Below are 22,119 nucleotides of genomic sequence, written 5' to 3'. Positions count from 1 at the left end.
ATCCCATTTTGTCCTCCTTAAGCAAAACTATCCCAGGGGCTCCCTTTGTGCAAAGCTGCTCACTCTGGTTGTGCCGCCATGCTGAAGAAGTTAGTACACGGGGTCATATATACTGTTTCACTCACCAGGACATTGGAGTGTCTCTAAATTAATCTTTTCCCTGCTCCTGCACTCAATCTGTCTATAAACTGATGAGCTTCAGGCGTTTGGGTGTCTAATGTGAAGGGCAGGAAAGAAATAAGAGAGAATTTCCCTTCAATGGAGAAGCTTATGATTTTGTTTTAAAGTCAATATTAGTTACTATACTTTACTTAGAGACAGATTCAAGTAGTGTTTTGTTAAATGCTAAGGTAAACCCCTTTTAGAATTGCCCACACAGCCCAGGCTACGCTCCACCCCATCTCTGAGGAATAGAATCTCTCCAGTAGCACCACAAGGGCACACTCATCAGGCCATATTGATTGAAGCAAGAGTAGACACCTAAATAGTCAAACTGAGCCAGTAAGAATCTCTCTCCTCAAAACTAATTTCTGTGAGTTTCCCCTTTAAGCACTTGACCTGGAAAGATATTTAAGAAATGAGTGAGTCTTGTCTGGATATGTGCCTGAGATAGCTCAGAAAACATGTCTGTAAATATAGAACAAAGAAAATGTGCACAGGAAAATAGAGAGGAGAAAAAGGAGGAAAAATGAGATGAATGAAGTAGCAAATTTTGTTCATGAGGTTTCCAGATACTAATTGGAGGTTTTCATTAGGTCCAAGTAAAAGATCAGCCTTTGGATTCAATGAGAGATCCTTGGGATCTTCCAGGATGTCTCCTTCATTTGCTAGGCTAGTCTGATAAGTGTCTCTAGTTTTATCTCCAAAAGTGCAAAGACAATATCATGCTAAGAATTACCATTCAGAACAAATAGAGAAAGGGGTGCACATCTTCCCATAGCAGCCAGGGATGGCTTCAGAGAGGGGGAAATAGCCTAGTTGGAACTGAGGCGTTAAGAAGCAAGTAATATTCATGTACAATGTCTTCTTATCTAAACAGGGCTTCAGAAGTGGCAAAAACAGCACGATCAAAGGCAGAGAGAAAGGATCAGAGGTGAGATACATGGGATTCCAAGGGATCAAGCTGGTGGACATAGAGCTTCATGCTATGAAGCTGATACGTCTTGCAAGTATCTCAGAAATACTCATGTGTGTGGATTACTGTGATTGTTTCCCCTTGTGGTATTGACTTCAAAAGATCACTGACACCTTTAAAAGAACAAAGAACTTCTCAAAGAAATGGCTAATTCCAGGACTGAAAAAGTGTATATTAAAAAATGAGCCTGGGGCATGCTTGGGGCTGAGAAATTAAGAAAAGACTAAGGAAAAAAATACATGAGGGCGTGTTACAATGACTAAGGAGCTAATTTTGAAATTTCATCAGCAAAATAAATACATGAATTATAAAGCATTGGAAATATAGTAAATTGTAGGTTAGTACATTAATAATTCACTAAATAAATAATATATGAGTAGGAGAAGAAGGGAAGACTCTTGCTTACAACCGTATGCCGAGTGCCAGAAAATAAGTGTGGGAAAAGTATTAGAGTTGGAAAGTCATCACTTTGAAAGTATCACAGTAAAGATTAGATGAGATAAGAATCATCAACGGATGGTAAACTTATGAGAAAATTTGACGAGACCTGAGATATTTGCATCACTTACAGGTTCTCCCTCTCAAGTGTTTATTACTTGTAATGGATAAAAATAATAATTATACAGTGTACATACAAGACAATGCTTTTACATTTTCAATGAAGGAGCTATGGACATTACATGCCTCTCAATGAAATACCTCAAGAAAAGCATAACTTCACCTATATAGTATGTCATTAATGTTGTAAATGACAACAAAAAAGTGACTAAGGAGATTTGTCTAGTCTAGAATATCCTAAAAACTCATGAAAACTGAATGCAATATCTCACTGTAGACCTGATCCCGTTTTGGAAGGAAAAGAGTGCTCTAAAGCACACTCTTAGGATAAACTGATAAAATCGGCATACACACAGTATTAGATTAAAAGCTGTACTGATATTAAATGTACTGAAATCAGTAACTATGTTGTGATTACGTTTAACACAATCAGTCTTACAAAGGTTCTTATGCTCATTCCTATTTATTAAACACACTATGCTACAATCTTCATATGTGTTTTCCCCTTCACTTCTCACAAAGACCCCAGGGAAAGCCGATCCAGGAGAGATTTGTCCTTGTAAAGATTTTCCATTGTGGATGTTGCTGGGATTGCAGCCAGCTGATTATTGAATCTGGAATCTGGACTAGTGAAAGCATCTCTGTTGGGGAATGTGGTTTCTTTCCTCTTAAAAACAAATTCCATCTCTCATCCGTGTCTAAGCACATCAGGGTGGACTCAATGAAACCAAGAAGAGGAACTCAGGAAGATGAACTTTGCTCTTATGTGAAGAGCAAATTTGGGGGAGGGAGGTCTGGAAGGTGTTGAATGAGGATATCTTTATTTGGTAACATGAGAGAAAAGACAGTACACTGTTCTCATACTTACGATTGAAATATAAACCCTGAGGTCTGTGTGGTTGCAGAGCATGTGAACTAAGTAGATTTGTTGTATGTCCCTCTTCACCAAGGTCTTCCCCTTCCTGTCAGGGATGGAGTAAGGCCACAAAGCACTGAAGAGTTAGCACTTTCCCTTTACATCTTGATTTTTGCAAAAAAAAAGCAAATTGCATTCTCACAGCTCAGAGCAGGTAAGTAACTTTCACTCTTACAGAACTGATGATTCTGTTCTGCTTCAGCAGGTTTTCTAAACAGAGATTCTGGGAAGAATGCTTGGAAACCAAAGGGATTTTATTTGATTTATGGCTCTCCTCCCTCCCCCTTAACAAAAAGGCATGAATGTTTGTATTTACTTCAGTGGAGGAGAATGAGAAAGGACTGTGTGATTTCTCATCACCTACACAATAAAAAATAAAAATAAAAATTGTGAACTTTGCTTTCAAGGCCTTCAATGGACTGGCATTTTATTGCTTTTTTTTCTTACCTCGTAACTACAGATTTTCTCTGTTTCTACCTCATGATTTTTTAACATCACATTTATACTCATATTACTTCTTTTGCCTATAAAGGCGATCTCCTCCACATGTATAAAACTGCCATCTTTCCAGCAACTGATCCCTGGTTCTTGCAATGGGATGTTTTCTCCATCTCTTACTCTCTTCCTTTCTCCTTCCTTTACTCTCTTACTTTCCTTCACTGTCTGTCAGGTTTAAATATTTGTAGCCATGCTATTTCTCCTTATTATAATCATTCCTGAACTTGCAATATCACCTCTATTAAATTCACTAGATTATGGGGCATGGAATTAGTGGCTTAAGGAAAGCTTACTTATATTTTCAAGTTTTCAGAAGACTCAGGTGACATTCTGATTGAACAGGTACATTTGACTACTAAAGACATGGTAAAATACTGTGTTCAAAAATGTTGGTTGACTTTTGTTTGATTGGGTTGAGGCCACTTTAACACTAAAATCCTTTTATTCCTTATTAATGTGTCTCATTAAAGCACTTGAGTACCAAATATATGCAATTTGTACTGTATTACTTTCCTATTACTGTTGTCACTAGTTATCCCAACCTTAGTGGCTTAAAGCAAAAGAAACAATATCTTAGACTTCTGGAGGTCTAACATCCGAAATGGATTTTATTGAACTAAAATCAAGGTGTTGGTAGGGATCTGTTCCTTCTCAAGCCTCAAAAGTATGATCCTTTTCCTTACCTATTCCAGCTTATAGAACTTGCTTATATTTATTGGAATATGGCCTCCTCCTCCACTCCCAGCAGCATTTATCTTCCAAACTTTGTCCCTGATTATGACTCCTAATTCTACTAATATATCCCATCTCAAGATCTTTATTTTAATCACATATACAAAGTCTCTTTGCCATAGAAAGCAATATATTCGCAGGTCTAGGAATTTATATGTAGACATCTTTGGGGTATTGTTATGTATACCACAGATACTGAAACAACCATGTGGTCTAGGTAAGGATTTATAATCAAAATTTTACAGCATTTCCTCCTAGAAAAAGGGAGAATGGAAGAAGACAACTCAGGACTCCTTTCCTCTCTATATAGTATCACCAGAAGAACTTTGGTTTTGGCCCTAATATATAAGAAATAAAAATAATGTTGTGACGTATTTTCAAAGCTCTCAGATAAAGACAAAAAAGAAACTTTTTTCATTCTGATGCTGTAAAACATTATTCAGTTGACTGCTAAAATGCACTTAATCGTGTTACATTTATAAAACCATGAAATATTTACAATCCAATGCCTCAGGCTGATGTCATATAGTATCTATCCATTCTGCAGTTCAGTAAATCATGGATACAAACACTCAAATTGATGCTTTCAAGCACATTAGTGAAAACAAACCTTTCCTTAAAAGTTACTTTTTTATTTGGAAATTTTTATTTTTCATCCTGTAGCATGCTTTATTTCTAGACACTTGTAAGGTGACATAATTAACCCTAGGCTATACAATTCTCTTTCAGCAAACATTGTCTCTTATGTCTATCATTTCTGGAAAGAAAAAATGATCTAGCTATTCTTTACCTGACACATAATTTAAATAGATATTTTTAAGTGAACTCTAAAAAACAGTAGGACCTCTTTAAGTTGACCATGCAAGGGACTGTAACAAACTAGTCAACTATGGAGGGAATCAATAGAAGGAAGTAGGCCTACTGTCCTGATATGTACATGTGGTGCATGTTTGGACTCTGAAAAATGGGTCAACAGAAGAAGGTGGTGGTCAATGTAGGCAGGTAGTCAACTACAGAGGTTCTATAACATAGAGAAAATTAGTTTTAAAATATAAAATTCATTTTTCTGAACTAATACATGTAGAGCTCTACAAAACTTTCCCCTACTGTTTTGGTATCACAAAAGTGGTTCTGCCTACATGAATGCATACATAGTCCTTTGGAAGTCAGAAACTCACGACAATAGGCAAATATCTACACACATAAAGGAGTCATGCAGGCAAACTTCCCTTTGTAAAAGTTTGAAATTGTTTTATTAAATTATATATATATTTTTTTCTTGTTAATGGTATTGTTTTTAATAGCGATTTTTTTTTATTAAATCATAACTGTATACATTGATATGATCATGGGCTATCAATCATACACTCGCTTCATAAACCATTTGACACATTTTTATCACAGTGGTTAACATAGCCTTTCCGGTGTTATCTCAGTTACTGTGCCAAAACATTTACATTCTACCTTTACCAAGTTTCACAAATACCCCTGTAATATGCACCACAGGTGTGATCCCACCGATCCCCCTCCCTCTACCCACCCCCCTCCCTTTCCCACTTCCCCCTATTGTTAAGTTGTAGCTGGGTTATAGCTTTCATGTGAGAGTCCCAAATTAGTTTCATAGTAGGGCTGTGTACATTGGGTACTTTTTCTTACATTCTTGAGATACTTTACTAAGAAGAATATGTTCCAGCTCCATCCATATATTTTATACATTTTCCCTTTCATATCATGCTGATTCTACTTTATGATTTAATAGTCAATATCTATTCTATGCTCACTTTAAGCAATTGTCACAAATATCCAATTATGTGGTACTCCATAGATATTTATTTAAAGGACAGAATTTTTTATTTTTTTGAGACAGTCTTAGTCTGTCACCCTGGATAAAGTGCCATGGTATCACAGCAACTTCAAACTCTCAGGCACAAGCCATCCTCCTTCCTCCACCACCCTAGTAGCCGGGACTGCAGGAGCCCACCATGAATGGCTAATTTTTCTGTTTTTAGTAGAGACAGACAGGGTGTCGCTATTGCTCAGGGTGGTGTCAAACTCCTGAGCTAAAGGAGTCCTCCTGTCTTGACCTAACAGAGTGCTAGGATTACAAGCATGGGCCACCACGCCCAGCCAAAACAGAATATTGTTTATAAAACCTACCAGGCACCAAGTATTGTACCAGGTTCTGGAATATAATGTCAAAAAAAGAAAAACCAACATTGCCTACACATTGGGAAGGTGAACGTGATAAATTATCACAAAATAAATGGAAACTTACAACTGTGATAAGTGCTAAGAAGGAGAAGCATGTGATGATATAAACATTTATGATAGCTCACCACAAAGGTCAGGGAGAGCTTCCCTGAGAAAGTGTCCTTGACCGGAGTTCTGAAGGATGAGCAGGAAGTACTCAATACAGAAGGGGGAAGCTAAGTATTCCAAGAATAGAGAACTGTACAGGCAAAAGCTTGTGCAGGAGGCTACCAACAGCTGAAAGAAGTGTGTGAACCTAGAGCAAAGAGATTTAGAGGAAGTTCAAGGACAGGTCAGTATGCAGAGGAGGGGAGACATCAGATCATGCAGACCCTTCAGCCCAGGTTATAGAGACTTTAGGTGACATGATGAATTTAGTTTTCAAAATTAATGTTCGAGTTTCAAAACCAATATGGAAATTGTTGATGGTCATAATACAGAATAAAGAAGGTAGCAGATTTTCAGAGACAGAAGAGGGAAAGGATTATAGTGATATTAATACAGTCTCATGCATTTCTCTCTTAATGTGTGCCATCGATTGTGTTAAATTGTTGGATTTGATCATAAAAAAAGAAGAGGCGATTTCAAATCAATTCCAAGTTTATTCTTACCAGCCTAACATCTCATACTAGCTTTTGGCCTTCAGACGTATTATTCATTCAGTTCAAATAACAAATAAAAAAAATAATGGAGAAGAAGTCATCATTATCTTGCTGGATATATTTAAAGCTGAGATACTCAGGTCAGTGGTCACTAATTATTTCGTTCGGCTTCTGCTGAGGACTGGAGCTCAAAGGCCATCTGGTGGGCAGCTCCATAACCTCTGGGTGGCCAGTTCCACATTATTGTGCTACAGACTCTGTACTCTGATGGACATTGTGTGAATGTGGGTCCTTGTCACAAGAGGACCAGCTGGCTGAGTGTAGCCATCCTCGCAGAATCTCATGATTTACTAAGCGTAGGCCAAAGGCATTATTTTATAAAGAAAGAATAGCCCATTTTTGCTTCCTATATGAGGAATTAATGGCAGTGATATTCAATGGAGTCCTAAACTTACTGTTCAACCTATGTAAGGATTTTACCTACTTATGATTTTAATCGCCTTTTCATAGTTTGTGAGATGGATATTTGGAATATAATTTAGTTATGAGTACTCTGTCTGTACCAGAGGCATTCTAATTAAATATTTGCATCTATTACTATTAATTTCTGTCTTTATAATTAAAATGAACAGACTATCTCCTGAGGATGGGGTCTCCTGTTTGCTGGCTCTAACATACTTCTGAATCCAAACACAACTCATTAGGTTTCCTTAGCCCTTTTCTTTTGCTGAAATCCCATCCAAATTTCAAGGCCATGCTTCTTACAATGCCACATGTGTTGAGTCTTTGCTGACCACTGCTCCTCAGGTGACTCTGGTGGTTGTCTCCTCTGAATTATCAAATACTGCTGTGTCTTTCTTACTAATTATGTCACATTGCCTTCTATTAATATAATAACAATGCAAGCATATTAGGTGTTTAATTACTTGAAGCCAGAGATTTTGCCCACAGAAGAACTAAGTGCAGCATGTTATACATAAATAGAATTAACTTTACAGATTTCAACAGAGTCCCTGAGATCTCTCAACTCCAGGCAGTGTCTTCCTAAATTGCCTTGGCTCTGTGGGAAATTATGCTTCACATGCTAAAGCAAGGCCAGGTCTCCTTGTTGCCAAGCTAATAATAAATACGAATCCAAGCTTCTCAATTCAAAGATGGCGCTTAGCTCAAATGATTTTAATCCCAAGTATTAAAATGTGTGACAATAGTCAAAAATAACAATGCATGTCAATGACTGCAGAAAGGATCTCTTTTTTCTTCTTTTTATTTAAATTACCTTTTTTTCTTGTTGTTCTTTTTATTCTAACACACTATGAGAGGAACAAGGCTTATTGGTTGGTTGTTAGTTTGTTTTATTATCTTCATAAGAAAATCTTTATCTCTACTGTAATTGATGCTATGAACAGCTAATATAAAGGGGTTGTGACAATAGACTTGAAAATTGCACAGCATGAAGAAAAATAAAGACTAAGTTTATCGATCTATAGCAAGGATATTATAAACACTTCTTCCTTACTCTGGCTGTGATGTCGCTCTTAAAAATGTGCATATTTCCACAACACTTGCTATATGTAGAGTATTATTCTAAGTGCTTCATGTGCTTTATTCCATAAGTCATTTTTTCATCTTCCAACAATACCATATTTTTCTATTATCACTTTTACTGCATACATTGAACTGAAGTGCAGAGAGGATAGGCAACTTCCACAAATTCATACAGATAATGGGTTGCGAAGCTGAGATATGAAATCCAAAAGACCTAAGAACTCTGCTCCATTATGTCATAAAGCCTTCTGCTTTTCAAAAGAAAGGAGATAAAGGCACTTCCAATATATTTTAGAACTATTATTCCAAGACATGAAGTAGAAAGTGTAGTACATTTTTAGAAGTAAGAAATCAGTGTTATCTAAACTAGAGAGTTAAGAGGGTCCCTTAACCAATGCAATAAGGTGGGCTTGGAATTGGGCTTTGGAAATAAAATTGAGATGTCAGAAGTAAAGGAGAAAGTTATTCCAACTAGAAGAAAGTACAATATAAGGGATTTAAAAAAACCAAGTCAAATGTCTAGTGAAGATACTGATCCATCCAGGGGCAGGACGCAGAGCACACTCTGCAGGAGGGCGGGGGGGAGTTGATTGGTTGAGCACTTATATCATGCCAGACCTTGGGCTTATTCATTTACATATTTATTTATTCTTTGAAAATTTGAAAGAGTGTATTTACCCCAAATCTCAAAATTTTTAGCATATTGCCACATTTGCTCTGCATGTGTGCAAGTATGCATGTATACACAGCTTCCCCCAGAACCACCATGAGAGCAAATTAAAAACATGTCCTCCTTTAGCCAAAATTATCCAATGTAGATTTCTCAAGAAGGTCATTCTCCTATATTATCATGCTATAATTAGGAATATCAGAAAATCTAACACTGATACAGTGTTATTACCTAATCCCCAGACCATATTCAAATTACGTCAAATGACCCAATACTGTTCCTTACAAGTATTTTTTAACAGGTTTCAAGATCTAATAAAAGATGGAGCATTACGTACAGATGTTCTGTCTCATTAGTTGTCTTTAACATAGGAAGTTTCTCAGTCTTTCTTTTTCTTTCTTGACCTTGCCATTTTTGAAATGCATAGGCCAGTTACTTTATAGCTTGCCACTTAATTTGGGACTGTCTGATGTTTCCTCGTGATTAAATTTAGGCTGTATAATTTTTGCAGATATTTGGCAGAAGGCACTCTGCGTCTCCCTTAGTACTGCATATCAAAGATCACAAAATATGAATTAATCCTAATATTGGTGGTGTTCGTTTTGATCATGTAGTAGTGTAAGTTTAATAGGGAGACAAAATATACACCAGGAGGCAAAACAGGAGATATTTACCATGAAGAATGATTAATTATGATGAAGAGCAATTGTAAGATGTAAGCAAACTCCATATAGTACTGTAAGGCAGGAGAGAGGAGCTAAGTTCAAACTTGAAAGGTGTTTAGTCCTCTTTGGAAAAGTGTGGTTCATCCCACCAGAGAGCAGAAAAGTGTGTTGTTTTGGGTAAACTGGAGCTACTTTGGAATAGCTGGTCATTCTCTGTAGAGCTGCAGAAGTAAGAGGCCATCAAAACATGGGCTAGAATAGGGGTTGTAGATTTGTGGGGCTTCCCAGGCAGCTACCCAGGTGGTGTACACAGTGCGGATACAGGAGAAAAAGGGATGGGGAAGTCTCAAGTGTGATAGAGGAGGAAGGTGCGAAATGTCATCACACTTCTCAGAATGGCAAGCAATTTAAATTGTTGTTTATTATACATTGTTATAATAATTGTCTTATAAATTGTTTATTTCTAGACCTTTCCATTTAGTGTTTTCAGACTGAGGTTGATCATTGCTAACAGAAACTTCCAAAAGCCAAGCTGTGGATAAAATGAGGACTATCATATAAATGTCCATTGATACTGCTATTTCCAATTCTAACCCAAAATGGTATGGTCCATTGGCATCTTCATTCTTTCATATTTTAATTGCTTTCTCCAACAGTGAGATCCCTGGCTTCCATCACATTCAGTATATTTACTCATTTGCTCAATCCTATAACACATGAAAGTATTCTCATGACAGCAAACACACCACTGAAAGAAACAAAACTACTAACCAGAGTTCTATATTTGTGGCTCTCTTTTCTTTCTTTTTGGGAAAACAGTCATACAATGATATTCACAAATTTTGAGTGTGAAATTTGAGAATTTTTAGAAAAGGACTCTCTCCTATCCAAAAGTCAGATTTTTATTTTTAAAGCTCTGTTGTAAATTTCTAGCAGACACCAAGGGTCACTTGCCCCATTCACATCAGGTTCTCTGTGTAGCCATCAGAGCCTGGACATTAGCAGATCAGGCCAGAGGGATGCATTGCCTTGCCGCTTTTACTGTGTTAGCTTCTTGCTTTCAGGGGTCCTCTAATTACGGCCCGGGGGCCACATGCTGTGGTGTGATTATATTTGTTCCCATTTTGTTTTTTTTTACTTCAAAATAAGATATGTGCAGTATGCATAGGAATTTGTTCATAGTTTTTTTTTTTTTTTTAAACTATACTCCGGCCTTCCAACAGTCCGAGGGACAGTGAACTGGCCCCCTGTTTAAAAAGTTTGAGGACCCCTGCTTAGTTCATCCGTGATGATCTTAGCCTCCAAGTCCTAGATCTTGATGCTGGGGCTGACAGCAACACAGATCAAGTAGTAGTTAGGGTTAAAGCACGGGGCCCTGATGATGTCATCACCACCGAGTATATGAAGGTGCTTCCTTCTTTGAGATCCCATAGCGTGGCCTGGCCATCCTTGACTCCAGTTCAGGTAGCTTGTATGGGCAATGTGGTTGGTTGGTCTTCAGCTTGCAGTGAGCCAGATTCCACACCTTGGCCAGCTTGTTCTGGCCGCAGGAGATGATAATAGGGCTTCTGCTGTTGGACAAGAAGCAGACACAAGACACCTACTCTGAGTGGCTCTCATCCCAGACAGTGTATGTGCACACACCCAGAATATTCCATAACTCCATTGTTTTATCTTATGATCCAGAGATCATCAGCTGGTCGTCAGAGGGAAAGGCTTCACTCAGCACATCCTTGGTAGGACCCACAAATTATAGCATGCCTGCTGTGAAATCCCAGAGGTGGAGGGCTCCATCCCAGAGCCCAAGAAGGCAAACTGGCCATCTGAGGAGACTGACTACATTACTAACAAAGTGGACGTCGCCCTGCAGAGAGAGCAGTGGAGTGCAATAGTTAGTGTCATCCCTGGTCAACTGCCACATGATGATAATCTTGTCTCAAGAGGCAGATGACTTCATATCTGGAAACTCTGTATGGTAACATTCATGGTGACCCAGCCATAGTGGCCTTTGTCATTTGCTCAGTCATGGTGCCAACACATGCAGGGGTTACTGCAGTGATGAGGACAACACTGGAAAGCAAAGAGAGATGAGCACTATGACCATTCCTTTTTTTATTTTTATTTTTTAGAGACAGAGTTTCACTTTGTCACCCTCGGTAGAGTGTCGTGGCATCACAGCTTACAGCAATCTCCAGCTCTTGGGCTTAGGCGATTCTCTTGCCTCAGTCTCTGAGTAGCTGGGACTACAGGCACCTGCCACAAGGCCCGGCTATTTTTTTGTTGTAGTTTGGCCAGGGCCAGGTTCGAACCCGCCATCCTCAGTATATGGGGCCAGCACCCTACTCACTGAGCCACAGGCGCTGCCCAACTATGACCATTCCTATTGTGGTCCTGTGGAGAAAGATTACAAAATGCCTCTGTAATAACATCCCAGAAAATCTGCTGTGCCCCAATGGCACAACCATGCCTCATGCCCCTCCCCAAATATTTCTCTATGATTAAATGTTCTTGCATTAGAATGACCTATAAACAACTTAATTTTGCATGTGCTTTCTTCATTCCTGCTACTTTTACTTAATATAATATTTTAAGATTTACGATAGTGTTGTATGTAACAGTAATCCATTTTTTATCACAGATTAGCCTTCTATTATTTGCGTCTATGGCAATTTGTAATATACATTCTTCTCTTGTACATTTAGTTGTTCCCATGTTTCTAGTTGTTGACTCTTATAAATAAGACTGCTATAAAAACTATTGTACAACTTTTTGTCAACATGTATTTTCATTTATCTTACTGAATTACCTAGGAATACAATCATATTTACCTTTATAGAAAACCTTTAAAAGATTTCTCTATTTTCACTCCCATCATCAACAAATTTCACCTCAATGCAAAAATTTGAGTTATTAGACTTTTATTTTGTCCTGTTTTAGCGAGTGATTCTGACTTTGTGTCTTTAATTTCCATTTTTCTACAAAAGGACAGTCAATATCATAAATAAATATTTAAAGTAATGGGTATCCAAATTACCCTAATTTTATTATATGAATGCAGGAAATTATCACATGTGCCCTGAAAATACATACATGTAGGATGTGTCAATAAAAAAGTAGGTCAATATTACTTCATGGAAATATTAGTTACTTGGATATTATTATGGATAAATATTTATGTTCCTCCTAAGTTTCAAATGTTGAAGCCTTAACACCCAACATGGCTCAGTATGGAGATGGAACATCTAATAGCATAATTAAAGTTACATGATGTCATTATGATGGGACCCTGGTCTAGTAAGATTAGAGACTTTATTAAAAGACATACCATAGTGCTCACTCTCTTCACACACACACTAAGGAATGGACATGTTTGCACCCAGCGAGAAAGCAGCAGTCTGCACCCTAAGGGGAGACCCCCTCAAAGGCACCAACCCTACTGGCCACTTCATTTTGAACTTCTAGTTTTTAGAACATTGAGAGAAAAAGTAATTGTTGTTTAATCTACCCAGTCTGTTATAATTTGCTGTGGCTTCCCAAGCAGAATAATCTAGACATCTTTCTCTGTGAAATACCTGTTTAATTTTTTTAATGTATTTTATCTGTGTTGTTTGTCTTATTGTTGATTTATAGGAATTTCTTAAATGTGCTCCATGTAAGTCACTTGTTCAGTTTTATTTTTCCCCAGTATCTGACTTATCTAATCATTTTCTTAATTGTGTCTTTAAATGACTAGTTTACAATTTCTTTTATATGATTTATGGAATTTTTTATGTATCTTCTGCAAATAATCTTTGTCTCCTTTTCTAAGGATATTTTTGTTGAATATGCATTACAGGATGTTTTGTTTCATTTTGTTTGTTTTTTTTAGCACTTAGTACCCTCAGTACCATGATACTATTCCATTATTTTCTGGTCTTATTCTTTTGGATGCCAAAGAAGCTATCATTGATAATTTTATAACCCTGAGTATAATATGTCCCTTTTCTTCTGGTTGCTTTCAGATTTGTTACTTATATTCCACCTCATTTTGACTATAGTGTGTTTAGGTTTTATTTTTCTTGTATATATCTTGCTGGAGTTTTACTGAGTTTCTTCAGTTTGTACATTTATTTATTTATGTATGTTGAACCATCCTTGCATCCCTAGGATTAAGCCCATTTAATTATGGTGGATTATTATTTTTTTGATCTGCCGTTGAATTCAATTTGGTAGTATTTTATTGAGAATTTTTACACCTACATTAATAAAGGATATTGGCCTGTAGTTGTGTGTGTGTGTCCTTTCCTGGTTTTAGTATAAAGGTATTATTGTCTTCATAGGATAAGTTGGGGAGTATACCCCCTTCTTCATGTCATGGAATAATTTCTGCAGTGTGGGAACTTAACTCTTCTTTGTAGGTCTGGTAACATTCAGCTGTGAATCCATTTGGTCCAGGGCTTTTATTTTTGTTGGATGATATTTTTTTTAATGCTGTCTTGCTGCTCCTTATTGGCCTGTTCAGGAGCTCTGTTCCTCCCTGGTTCAGTCTGAAGAAGTGTGTGACTCCAGGAATTTGTCCATTTCTTCTACATTTTCAAGATTATTTCATGGGGCACACCGATGACATTTTGCAGATAAAATGTATCAGTTGTAATGTTTTCATCTGCATTAGTGATTGAGCTTATTTGATTCCATTTCTGTGGTATCAGTTGTAATGTCTCCATCTGCATTTGTGATTGAGCTTATGTGATTTCTTTCTCTTCTATTTCTAGTTAATCCAGCAAGGGGTCGATCAATTTTGTGTATCTAATTTTTAAAGAATCAACTTTTTGCTTCATCTATGCTTTGTGTTCCTCTCCTCATTCTTGTCATTTTCTGTTTTGCTAACTTCTGCTCTGATCTTAGTCGTGTGTTTTCTTCTGCTGGATTTGGGCTTGGTTTTCTCTCCCTTTTCTAGTTCCTTGAGATGTGTCATTAGATTGTTAACTTGTCATCTTTCTGTTGTTTTGATGTAAGCATTGAAGGCTATAAATTTTCCCCTTAGTGTGCTTTTGCTGAATCCCAAAGATTTTGATAACTTGCGTTCCCTTAAAGGATAAAGGATATTGGTCTATAGTTTTTTCTGTATGTGTCATTTAGTTAAAGAAATCTTTTTATTTCCATCCTAATTTCAATGATGGAGCCAATACTTGCTCAGCATCAGGTTGTTAAATTTCCATATCTTTGTGTTCAGTTGAGTGTTTCTCTTTGAGCTGATTTATAGTTTTGTTCCACGAAGTTTTGTTCTGCGAAGATAGATGGTATGATTTCTGTATTTCTTTACTTTGTTTAGACAATTCACTAAATTTGGGCATTATCATCCATTAGGTATTCAAATTCTTCTCATGATTCTCTTTCTTCTCACTATCTGGGACTGTATTTTTACTTGCTATTTTTCCATAGGAAACTTAATGTTTATTTATTTATTTATTTGTTTTTCTTTGAGACAGAGTCTCAAGCTGTCACCCTGGGTATAGTGCTGACATTATAGCTCACAGCAACCGCCAACTCTTGGGCTCAAGCGATCCTCTTGCCTCAGTTTTTCTATTTTTTAGTAGAGATAGGGTCTCGCTTTTGCTCTGGCTAGTCTGAAACCAGTGAACTCAAACTGTCCATCCACCTCAGCCTCCCAGAGTGCTAGGACTACAGGTGTGAGCCAATGCGCTGGCCTATGTATTTATTTTTTGCCCAGAAAATTTTTTCACCTCATTCTTTGTCAGAATATTTTTGTTGATCTATTTTTATTCTCACTGGCCTTTCCTTAAAGTTTCACTGTCATTAAATTCACTTACCCAATTTCATTTCTACTAATGTGACTAATGTGCAAAAATTCCCCTCAAAAATTTCCATTTTGTTCTCTTATAGCTTCTATTCATCTTCTGTTAATCTCCATGTATTTATGCATTACTACCATAATTTTCTTGAAGTTTATTGATATGTTTATGTTCACACTTTTTTGAGATCTTTTCTGGCTAGTGTTCTTAGGATTATTTTATTGAATTTTTTTTAATGGTTAGTATAATTTCCCTGCTTCTTTGTGTGTCTTGTAAATTATTATAGAAACAATGGATCTATGATCTTCTCTTGCAATTGATTACACTCATTTTAGTAGGAAGTTAACTTGGCCTTACTATCTACCCTTGGCCTTACTTCCTACCGTTGGGTAGGAAGAATATCTCTGCTTTGTAATTGCAGCCTCAAATCGCTGTTTCTTGTTATATATCCTGGCCTCTCCCCCATGATAGTTCAGGATTCTGCCAAAGATCTGGGAAAAGTTTATATAGAGATTTGGGGCTTTTCTATTTGTGGCTTCCACCTATGTCAGATTTAGTTTAGCATCACTAAACGAATGTTAATTTTTTGTTGGTACTATAATAACTGATTGAAATACAGTATCTTCAATTTTATTCTCTCACAGTCCTGTAGTATAGAAGTTCAAAATCAGTATTTCAGGGCCTAAGTCAAGGGGTTGGCAGAGCTATGTTACTAACAGTGGCACTAGGGTTAGAGTATATTTCTAGAGTCTTCCAGCATTTGAGGACTACCAGAATTCCTTGACTGTGGCAATCATCTTCTGATCTCTCTTTGTTCTGTCTTCATATCACCTTTTCCTCTGTGTCAGTGTCAAATACCTTCCTGTCTGCCTCTTATAAGGATACATGTGATTTCATTTAGGGGCACCCCAATAATCCAGGACAACCTCATCAACTCAAGATCTTTAACTTAATCATATCTGCAAAGTCCTTTTTTGATCATGTAAGTTAATATTCACAGGTTCTAGGAATTAGAACATAGACATTTTGGGGGGACATTAGTAAGTATACCATAACCCCTTAATTTTCTCCAGCTTCTGATTCTTCAAGTCATTAAGATTTGCAACTCAAGGAGGGGTATCACTCTCCAGCCAACAAAAATGTCAAGAACTCCTAAAATATTGAAAACTAAAAAAAAATATGATTAGTGTTTTAGGAAAGATTTTTGTGCCCACTATTAATCTTGAGAACCAAGTATCAGGACGGAGGCAAGATGGCCAATTGAAGCCTTTTGGAAAAGGCTCCCATCCAGAGGGAGAAATAATGGCCAGAAATAACACAATAAAGCAGAAGATTAGAAGGTGAGCTGAGAGAGAGGATCAATAGGTTCACATCACCCCTGCCGCGACAAACTGGGGCTCCAAGGAAACAAATTTCAGGTACAAAACCTATCCCAAAGAGGATGGGAATTCTTCCCCTCCCCCACAGATGAGTGGCTTGAGGTGAGTAGAGAACAGAGGAAATTTTGTTCACCAAAGGGGAGACAACGACTGAGGGTTGGGACTCCCTCCACAGAGAAATACCGCTGCGAGCCCAGGCAGTCTCTTGCCTGGGTCAAAAGTTGATGTTATATTCTCCCTACCTTCCTGAACTCCCAATCCATCCCTCCCCTCTCTCTTGGTGATCTGGAAGACTAACTCCTGCAAAATCTGGAGTGTTTGGCAGATTTTTTCTAGGGTGGGGTACCTCATGAGCTGTGGAACAGTTACGCTGAAACTATAACTTTAATAGAGGTGGGGAGAGAGACTTGCCCCATACTGGAAAGAGCATAGCTTGGGTCACATGATACCGACCACCGGGGACTGCAGCCCACCTGTTCCCTGGCTTTGAAGTCCACAGTGGGCAGCTTGACTCCCCACCCAGCTCCTGTGACTTGTGCAGCCCATAGCTGGTGACTCCTGCCTGGCTCCTGTGACCCATGGCCCAGGACTGACAACTCTGCCCTTGGGCTCCCCACCTGGCTACTAAGACCCACAGCCCACGGACAGTGAATCTTGCATGGCTCCTGCAACCCTTGAGGCCCCCAAGGCTGGCAACTCTGCCCTGAAGCCTGGCACCTACTGCCTGAGGCCAGGGATCAACGTCTCCACCCTCCAGTTTCCCGCCTGGTTCCTGTGACCATTGTGGCCAATGGCAATGCCCTCAAGCTCCCACTGGCTCCTGAAACCTGAACAGAGCAGTATACCAGACTGGTGGCACCATACCTAACAATGGCAGCGCCACCCCTGACAGTAGTGGCAACTCCACAGTCCCTCCCACTGGGGTCAAATTGAGCTGCTAGTGGACCCTACTGCCTAGATGCTAAAGACCTTTTGAACTATCCCAGCTGATTGGTGTTTGTGTTGACTGGGAAAATTGCTTTGGAACTCTTGACCTGGGCCAATTACCTGGGGACCCACCAAGGTTGTACCCAGGTTATGTTGTGGAAGTATGGAATTCTCCTATTCCAAATGTCGCCTGTATCGGGTGGGGTGTCTTAGTTGCTCATGTATCTCCACAGCTGAAATTTCAGCCCAAAGCCACTGATTCACTAGAATTGGACAGAGACTAGCTGACTGCCCGTCAGCACCATCTAGATCCACCACACCAAGCAGGTGCCCAGAGTTTCAGGCTGTAGTTCTGAATGTGACCTTTGTAAAGCTCTAAGGGAAAAGCTTTAATTACCAGTCCCAGTTCTGTTGTAAAGGGCTGGTTAATACAATTCCAGGAGCCCTCAATTCAATTTCACCTTGCTAGCTTCTCTAGACAAACAGTGAAAAATTATCATTGAGCACAATTAGCAGAAAAACTCTGGTAACATGAACAATCAGAATAGATCAATTCCCCCAAGGAATGACAAAGGAAACACAACAGAAGATCCTATTCATAAACAAATGGCTGAGATGTCAGAAATCAAATTCAGAATTTGGACTCCAAATAAGATTAACAGAATTTGGATTGAAAATAAGACTAAACTTTAATGGAGGTAAAGATGGAATGAGACATTCAAGGAGCAATTCAAAAGTTGTCTGAAGGGAGGGCGGAGCAAGATGGCAGCCGAGTAACAGCCTCCTTGCATCTGGGCACCGTGAGTCTGGGGAGATAGGACTCCAGGCATCTCTGGCTGGTGGGATCTGCCTATCATCACCCCTGAGAGAATACAGGGAGTCAGCGAGAGACTTCTGGACCCCAAGAGGAGGACTAAAACAGTGGAAAACCGGCAAGTGGTCGCATGTGTTCAATCCGTCTAAACCCGCCCGCAACTTCCACAGGCACGAGAACTTAAAGAGCAAGAGGAAGTGAAAGGAAAATTAGGGCAAGGAAACAGATAGAAGAAATTACCCATGAGGAAGAATCAGCAGAAAACTCCAGGCAACATGAAGAAACAGTCCAGAACAACCCCGCCAAGGGACCACGAGGTAGCTACTGCAGAGGATTCCACCTATACAGAAATGTTAGGAATGACAGAAAGGGAACTTAGAATACACATGTTGAAAACAATGAAAGAAATGATGGAAACAATGAAGGAAACTGCTAATAAAGTGGAAAATAACCAAAAGGAAATCCAAAAACAGAATCAAATCAGAGATGAACGATATGAAGAATATAAAAAGGATATAGCAGAGCTGAAGGAAATGAAACAGTCAATCAGGGAACTTAAAGATGCAATGGAAAGTATCAGCAACAGGTTGGACCATGCAGAAGAAAGAATTGCAGAGGTAGAAGACAAAGTTTTTGAGATAACTCAGATAGTAAAAGAGGCAGAAAAGAAGAGAGAGAAAGCAGAACGTTCACTGTCAGAATTATGGGACTTTATGAAGCGTTCCAACATACGAGTTATAGGAATTCCTGAAGAGGAAGAAGAATGCCCCCAGAGGAATGGAAGCCATACTAGAGAATATTATAAAAGAAAATTTCCCAAACATGACCAAAGATTCTGACACACTGCTTTCAGAGGGCTATCGGACCCCAGGTCACCTCAACTCTAACCGAGCTTCTCCAAGACACATTGTGATGAACCTGTCCAAAGTCAAGACAAAAGAAAAGATTCTGCAAGCTGCCAGGAGTAAGCGCCAGTTGACCTACAGGGGCAAATCCATCAGAGTGACCGCAGACTTCTCTAATGAAACTTTCCAAGCAAGAAGACAATGGTCATCTACCTTTAATCTACTTAAACAGAACAATTTTCAGCCCAGAATTCTGTACCCTGCTAAGCTAAGCTTCAAAATTGATGGAGAAATCAAATCATTTATGGATATACAAACACTGAGGAAATTCGCCACAACAAGACCAGCTCTACAGGAAATACTTCAACCTGTTCTGCACACTGACCACCACAATGGATCAGCAGCAAAGTAAGAACTCAGAAATTAAAGGACAGAACCAAACCTCCACACTGATGCAAAAGATAAAGCTAAGCAATGGACTCTCACAAAATAAGATAAATAGAATACTACCACACTTATCAATTATCTCAATAAATGTTAATGGCTTGAATTCCCCACTGAAGAGACATAGATTGGTTGACTGGATTAAAAAACACAAGCCATCCATTTGCTGTCTGCAAGAAACATACCTGGCTTCAAAAGACAAATTAAAGCTCCGAGTCAAGGGTTGGAAGACAATTTTTCAGGCAAATGGAATTTAGAAGAAAAGAGGAGTTGCAATCTTATTTCAGATACATGTGGATTTAAAGCATCTAAAGTCAAAAAAGACAAAGATGGTCACTTTATATTGGTCAAGGGAAAAATACAACAAGAAGACATTTCAATTCTAAATATCTATGCACCCAATTTAAATGCTCCCAGATTCTTGAAACAGACCTTACTCAGTCTGAGCAATATGATATCTGATAATACCATAATAACAGGGGACATTAACACTCCTCTTACAGAGCTGGACAGATCCTCTAAACAGAAATTAAACAAGGATATAAGAGACTTAAATGAGACCCTAGAACAACTGTGCTTGATAGACACATATAGAACACTCCATCCCAAAGATAAAGAATATACCTTCTTCTCATCACCCCATGGAACATTCTCCAAAATTGATCATATCCTGGGACACAAAACAAATATCAACAGAATCAAAAGAATTGAAATTTTACCTTGTATCTTCTCAGACCATAAGGCACTAAAGGTGGAACTCAACTCTAACAAAAATGCTCAACCCCACCCAAAGGCATGGAAACTAAACAATCTTCTGTTGAATAACAGATGGGTGAAGGAAGAAATAAAACAGGAAATCATTAACTTCCTTGAGCATAACAACAATGAAGACACAAGCTACCAAAACCTGTGGGATACTGCAAAAGCAGTTTTGAGAGGAAAATTCATCGCTTTAGATGCCTACATTCGAAAAACAGAAAGAGAACACATCAACAATCTCACAAGAGATCTTATGGAATTGGAAAAAGAAGAACAATCTAAGTCTAAACTCAGTAGAAGAAAAGAAATATCCAAAATCAAATCAGAGATCAATGAAATTGAAAACAAAAGAATCATTCAGAAAATTAATGAAACAAGGAGTTGGTTTTTTGAAAAAATAAATAAAATAGATAAACCATTGGCCAGACTAACGAGGAATAGAAAAGTAAAATCTCTAGTAACATCAATCAGAAATGATAAAGGGGAAATAACAACTGATCCCACAGAGATACAAGAGATCATCTCTGAATACTACCAGAAACTCTATGCCCAGAAATTTGACAATGTGAAAGAAATGGATCAATATTTGGAATCACACCCTCTCCCTAGACTCAGCCAGGAAGAAATAGAGCTCCTGAACAGACCAATTTCAAGCACTGAGATCAAAGAAACAATAAAAAAGCTTCCAACCAAAAAATGCCCTGGTCCAGATGGCTTCACTCCAGAATTCTATCAAACCTTCAAGGAAGAGCTTATACCTGTACTACAGAAATTATTCCAAAAAATTGAGGAAGAAGGAATCTTCCCAAACACATTCTATGAAGCAAACATCACCCTGATAAAACCAGGGAAAGACCCAAACAAAAAGGAGAATTTCTGACCAATCTCACTCATGAATATAGACGCAAAAATTCTCAACAAAATCCTAGCCAATAGATTACAGCTTATCATCAAAAAAGCCATTCATCATGATGAAGTAGGCTTCATCCCAGGGATGCAAGGCTGGTTTAACATATGCAAGTCTATAAACGTTATCCACCATATTAACAGAGGCAAAAATAAAGATCACATGATCCTCTCAATAGATGCAGAAAAAGCATTTGATAAAATCCAGCATCCTTTTCTAATTAGAACACTGAAGAGTATAGGCATAGGTGGCACATTTCTAAAACTGATTGAAGCTATCTATGACAAACCCACAGCCAATATTTTACTGAATGGAGTAAACCTGAAAGCTTTTCCTCTTACAACTGGAACCAGACAAGGTTGTCCTCTGTCACCTTTACTATTCAACGTAGTGCTGGAAGTTCTAGCCAATACAATTAGGCAAGACAAGGAAATAAAGGGAATCCAAATGGGAGCAGAGGAGGTCAAACTCTCCCTCTTTGCTGACGACATGATCTTATACTTAGAGAACCCCAAAGACTCAACCACAAGACTCCTAGAAGTCATCAAAAAATACAGTAATGTTTCAGGATATAAAATCAATGTCCACAAGTCAGTAGCCTTTGTGTACAACAATAACAGTCAAGATGAGAAGCTAATTAAGGACACAACTCCCTTCCCCATAGTCTCAAAGAAATTGAAA

General features: G+C 38.3%; 1 pseudogene; it reads right to left on the bottom strand.

Annotated features, from left to right (window-relative positions):
• Nucleotides 1-10,822: 10,822 nt before the first annotated feature.
• On the bottom strand, nucleotides 10,823-11,321 carry LOC128581126 (receptor of activated protein C kinase 1-like; annotated as a pseudogene).
• Nucleotides 11,322-22,119: the final 10,798 nt, after the last annotated feature.

Source organism: Nycticebus coucang, chromosome 3 (assembly GCF_027406575.1).
Source record: "Nycticebus coucang isolate mNycCou1 chromosome 3, mNycCou1.pri, whole genome shotgun sequence".
NCBI lineage: Eukaryota > Metazoa > Chordata > Mammalia > Primates > Lorisidae > Nycticebus > Nycticebus coucang.
The sequence above is the reverse complement of the archived record's forward strand: the minus strand, read 5'-3'. Positions and strand labels throughout refer to the sequence as shown.